This window comes from Carassius auratus, chromosome 32, assembly GCF_003368295.1.
Source record: "Carassius auratus strain Wakin chromosome 32, ASM336829v1, whole genome shotgun sequence".
Lineage (NCBI taxonomy): Eukaryota > Metazoa > Chordata > Actinopteri > Cypriniformes > Cyprinidae > Carassius > Carassius auratus.
Genome location: NC_039274.1, coordinates 17,098,349 through 17,104,499, shown reverse-complemented (window position 1 = coordinate 17,104,499; position 6,151 = coordinate 17,098,349). Strand labels below are relative to the sequence as shown.

At 36.0% G+C, this 6,151-nt stretch overlaps 1 long non-coding RNA gene across 1 annotated transcript; it reads left to right on the top strand.

Moving 5' to 3' along the window:
* Positions 1 to 5,090: 5,090 nt before the first annotated feature.
* LOC113052561 (uncharacterized) lies at positions 5,091 to 5,888 on the top strand. Its single transcript, XR_003277065.1, has 3 exons — positions 5,091 to 5,121; positions 5,206 to 5,258; positions 5,843 to 5,888. It is a non-coding gene; the product is annotated as an uncharacterized LOC113052561 (long non-coding RNA).
* The last annotated feature ends 263 nt before the right edge of the window (positions 5,889 to 6,151 follow it).

Here is a 6,151-nt window from a genome sequence, read left to right as displayed (position 1 = left end):
AGGAGTGGGAGTCAGCAGGACCCTCACGAATCCACCGTTACATCTTTGACCCTGTAGGCGGTCTTGAAGGAGAGGATCTGCCACGTCGGCAATGGACTCTGCTAAACCGCCTGCGAACTGGGGTGGGACGTTACAAAGCATCGATGAGGAAGTGGGGCCTGGAGGACAGAGCAGTGTGTGAGTGTGGGGAGCCAGAGCAGACCGCTGAGCACATAATCACCACCTGTCCACTGTATAAACCACCTTCGGAGGCCGGCCTCTTCGACGTGGGACCTGAGATGAAAACGTGGCTGAGTTCTACTGAGCTGGACATTTGATGACGACACACGAAAGAAGAAGAAGAAGAAGAAGACAAAATTAGATATTTTGGATTATTTATTTCTTTGTTCGGTCTATACAATGAAAGTCAATGGGGTCCAATATTTGGACTATAACATTCTACAACATAGGTTTTTTTTTTTTTTTTTTTTTTTTTTTTACACAATAAATTAAAGTCATATCGGTTTAGAATAACATGCGGGTGAGTAAATGATGACAGAATGTTAATTTAAGGCCATTTTGTCACTGAACTAACTAAGCAGACAAAATGCATTAAAAATACATTTATCAAAACTATTTTATTGCGATATAGGCATTTATGAATCACATGAAATTCTGATGTGAACAGTACCTATTTGAAAATTGACTATTGCATTAATGATGCTGCTGTGGCTCAGTGGTAGAGCATTGCGTTAGCAGTGCAAAAGGTTGTGGGTTCAATCCCCCTTTGCTTTGGATAAAAATGTCTGTTAAATGCATGAATGTAAATGTTTGTTGCCTAAAGATTCATGAAAAGCTAATACAGAAAGATGTGTGTCCTAGAAACATTCTGGCAGGTCTAAGGAGCTGGAGCATCTATTGACAGCTCAGATGTGGCTCACTCTCTCGTTGCTAAATCCTCAATGACAGGAAGTTCTGTCAGACTCTTTTCTCACAACAAGTCTGAACAGACCAACTTTAATTTCACGGGCACCTGTTCCACCGTGTTTGGAGAGAAGAAACAGACAAATGGCCAAGCTTATGTAACCACTGGGATCCGGCCAGAAATTCACAGGAAGCAGAAAATGTTCAACACAAGCCTATTCTCCCATGGCTTGTGCCTTGATTGCATGTGTGCGCTGCGATATGAGGTGTTCACGCTCGGCCCAGAGCGCAGAGTGAAGGAGGCCAGTCGAGTCGCTCCATTTCAAGTGTCCATTCTCCACCCTGGTTGTTTAAGGTACAGACATGGACTGGATGATAAATAGACGCACAGCTACAAGTCTTATTTTCTTGCTCACAGAGGAATATGTAGTGCAGAAAGGTTAGGCTGTGGTGTTTTTGTGAAGAAATGCATGAAAAATATTTATGGAAACAAAACAAAGCCTGTGTGTTTATGACTTCCCTGTGTTTTTTATTGACCTCTGGCTTCTTTATCTGGAAAGAATAATTGCTAGGTATGATGCCGATTGTTTTGTGGAAACTCAAAAAAACAGCATTACCCCTAATGCAAAGATGGCAAATGTGAATAACACATTTTTTTAATGCATGTGCGCAGACAGCCCGACTAAGCATTTACCCGCTCATGCAACGGCCCAGATGAAACGATAATGAATTTTGCCAATCAAGTCTATTCCAACTGGAATAAGACAAAGCCGGTTAAACGACAGACAATGGCTGCAAATGTGGTTTTGTTTGTTTATGCCGCTGCAATTTACTGACTCATCATCCTGCGAGGCACCAAGTCAGCGATTATGCGGGAACTAGTTTATCCATTCTGTATCTAATGCTTCATGTAGCTGGGAGGGAAGCTGATTTGAATGTTAAAGGAATAGTTTGCTCATAGGAAAATTGAGTCAATTTTTATTCAACTTCATTTCATTTTGCAGCCATATTACAAACTATAGGCATTTTAAAAGGGCTAGTCTATGCAAAAATAAAAATGTTGTCATTTACTCACCCTCATATCGTTTCTTCTGAACTTAAAATATATTTTAAGAAATGTCTATTTGTCCATATAATTGAAGTCAGTGGTAACCAAAATGCTACCAACATTCTTTAAAATACCTTAATTAAGATTTGTTTTCTAACAGTTAATTGCATGTTAAGTAAACCTAAATAAAAATGTATTATTGTTTACAATTATATCAAACGCAATTAGCTAAACTTTAAAATTCAAGTGACCTAATTAAGTAGAATTTTATGTATTTTATATTTTAAATCATAATCAAGTACTTCACATGCTTTAGTATGTTAGTCAACACATCAAAATAATTCTTTAAGAAGTGCAATTCTTGTACAGAATGATTGTTTCACTTTATTAGACCTCAATACATCATCAGGAGCCACGGGTATTCATTTTGTGTTGCCTGTCTATGCTTTTATGACACTTAAAATAACGGTAGCTATTGACTAGCATTTTATGAATCACCAAGGATCATTATTTCAGCAAAAAACTGAAGAAAAAGAAGTCACCTATATCTTGTAAGGCCTGAAAATAAGTACACTTAAGTTAAGTTTAATATTATATTATCTGCAAGTACTTTTTTAAAATATGCGTTTTAAAATTTGAAATACAAGTGCACATTCATTAATTTTTCACAAGGGAGAAGTAACATGAATCGGACTGCTTCGGTTTTTGAGTTTGATTCTCTGATTTGATGCAGTTGCAGCAGTTTAAGGACCCAAATCAGGAGAAGATTATTAGTGAATGAACAAAAATGTTGGTCTCACATCATTTCTATCACATCAATTTGGAACATAGTGTACAAGTTGTATGTACCACATATATGATGCTTTTTTGTCATAACGGAGCTTGACAGGAAATGAACATCCGACATTTTTAAAAAAAATTCTGCTTTTGTTTCCTCAGAAAATAAAGTCATAGAGGTTTGAAACAATGTAGGGGAGTTAACAGCAGCATCATTTTAATGTTTGGGTTAATGATTCCTTTAGCAAGGATTGATTTATCTAGTTCATCTAGTTGAATTGTTGTTTTTAAGCTCGGCTCTACTTTACCTAATACCATTCACTGACGGCAGGAGGCAATGTTTACATTGAGCATCTATATAGCAAATCCATCCTGCATGGTTTTTCTCCCCACGACTTGTCACTTTTCCATTCCCTCCCTCTTTTCCTTTCTCTTTTGGGGTGATGCACGCTCGGTTAGTCACTGCAGATGTTACTGTAATGATGCAGAAGGCTCTCACACAATCAGACAGAACGGGAGAAAGAGCCAGGCGAAATTAGTCAAAATTACTTTGTCATTACCCTCCTCATTGCTCCTGTAAATAGCCTGCATTTGCCCACGATTAGACCAGAGTTGTACATGTGGTGTAATGTGGCTTTTCCCCAGCTAAACCATTGATATTCTCTGCCTTGAGATGTTTTTTTTTGTCTTTCTCTCACTTTTATCCTGTTATTACTGCTCGGCCTCAGAGGATGCTGATTGCAGAATAACAGCTTGCTCCAGAGGTGATGCGCAGCTGTATGTCAAACACACACATCATGATACTCCCTAACTGTTTCCTCTGTGCTTCGTTATGACATCTTCTGTAGTGGGAGCCAATTATTGCATATTGACTGATTATAAACTGTGACTCATTCAAATCTTTTTTATTTGTGTTTTTGTGAAAACATGCTTTCATTTTCTGAATCATGACGCCTCCGGATCTGAATCAAACTCTACTGTGGGGCATCGCTCCAGGGATGAATTATTGTGAAATGATATAGCGCCAGGCTTTTAAATCAACAACACTCACTTTACTCTTGTATTGTGGCATATTTCAAATGAAATGGGATTAAATAGTCCATCAGGCATCGTAAAAAGTTGCCTTGGTGATGTCAGCTGAAAAGGCAAGTTATTTATTTTTGATAAAAGATTATGATAACATAGCTCAGTTTTTAAAACTGCTTATTACAGTAAACATATACTTTAAAATCACCCTTAAGTCTAAATTTAATGTAGTATAAATTTAATTGCATGAAAATGTATTACAGTTTACATTTAAATGAAATGCAATTAGCCGAATTTTTTTTGTGAAATTATTATTATATATTTTTTTTTTTGGTCAACGTAAGATGGACTTAAGTACATCTTCAAATTTAATTTCATAATTAATTATATAGTTTTTTAAATATGGTTTAATTGTACTGCTGAATGTACTGGCAAATATTCATAAATAACTATAATATACTTTAATATCTTTTCAATTGAAACTTGTATGTCATACATTAAATATGTTTTGTTTATAATATATATATATATCTGTACTTCTTGAAAACTTGACAAAAGATCATTAAAATAATAATTATTAAAACAATGACAATTTTTAAAAGTGTACTTAAGTGTGTAAAGAAACAGTCTTGAAAATGTCTCTTTTTAAGTCACTTAAATGGCATTGTAACATTAATAGTATAATTTCTACAAGTACAGTTTTAAAATATATACTTTTAAAATTCTGAATAAGCATATTCAGTGAGCACACTTCAGTTTCACAAGGCTTAATTTGTCAAACGTGCACAATTAGACCAGACGTGCTTAAGGAAAATAAATATATACAATTTTCAAGTCATATTGACCTATTTTTGTCACCGTCTCACATTCCTGATAGGTTCCTTGTAATAGATTTTTAAAAGAAAATGTCTCAGATGCTGCTTTCAGAGAACTATGGCTGTCAAACAGTATGACCGTGATTGGTCTGGTCAACTCCTCAACTATTTGCCAGAAACACTATGAGCTAAAAACACGTGGAGTTGAAAGAGTGCAGCTGATATTACACAGGGACAAGTTCTAGCTACAGTTTCGGCTTCAACCTGCAGGAATGATGGGATCGCTTTACACAGAGCTGTGGGAATGAAAAATGCAACCTTCTCACGAAAAGTTGCAATCAGAAACCTGTAAATGTGGATGCTGGTGGTGCCGGAGTCACAGATATGAGCCTGTGTCAATCCCTCACATGATAAAATGGCCAACAGTAAGTGAGTCTATGTGACCACGGTATAAATAGAAATATTATTCTGTCACCAGATACTCTGGACATGATTAAGATGCTATGTGGTCAGTTTGGTGACGAGGCTGTAACTGTAGAGTTGCTTCATACTGTAAGTAGTGAGTGTTTTGAAAAGAATACTACTATAAACTGCATATATATATGCAAGCTAAACAGTATTTTTATTATTTTTCAGTCTAAATGGATGTGAGAAGATGTGATCATCATAGAATGTAACTCAAAACAAAGGTATCCTGTAGCTATTCTTCTGATATCTTTCAAATAATCAAAATAATGAAAAAATATTTTTTGGAAGGCACTGTAAATTCTGGCCGATACTGAGCCGATAATAATTTTGGTTATTGCAGATATTAAAAACAGTAAAAACAGTGGCAATGTTCATACGCAATTAAATATCCAGTATTTCATACAGAATTTATTTTAAAGAAATCCTAGTAATCAGATAGAATGTATATATATATATATATATATATATATATATATATATATATAGGACAATATATAATATTTATAAGATTTTATTATATTATATCAACATTATTTCTTTCATTTTTTATTATTATTAACCTTTTTTTTATTAGTGTACAGACGTGTTAATCATACTGTGTTAGTATGTGTAATGATAAAAATAGATAATGTGTATTTTTGCCCTGGTGCTATATTTTAAGCACACATTAAATACTGTTTGAAGCCTGTATTTGCCAGTCTTTTACCTTTTATAATTAGCTTTGCTTTACAGCCAGAAGTCTCACTGTGAGTTACCATAACCACCACTTCCGCTCTTAGACACCCCTTTCTCTGTTCCAAGTCAGCAGGGGCAGACAGACGCTTGGAGAAAATGGAAAGTGTTGTCTTTTACCCTAGTGATGTGTCTCTCTCCAATAGTCGCACTTGCCTTATATAGCACATGCTCTTCCCAAAATAACTTCCATTTCACGCAAGTACAATGGAGGGAAGGAATCTCACCCGTGCAGCCAAAATGATTCCACAAGGAGAACCAGCATGCGTCATTCCAAAATTATCCCTCTGTGACGTCACAACCTGGTGGCCCTGCATGGGCAGATGCAACAATGGGACCCATGCCAGCCTGAGCATGTGAGGCTCTCATGTTTCGATCTGTG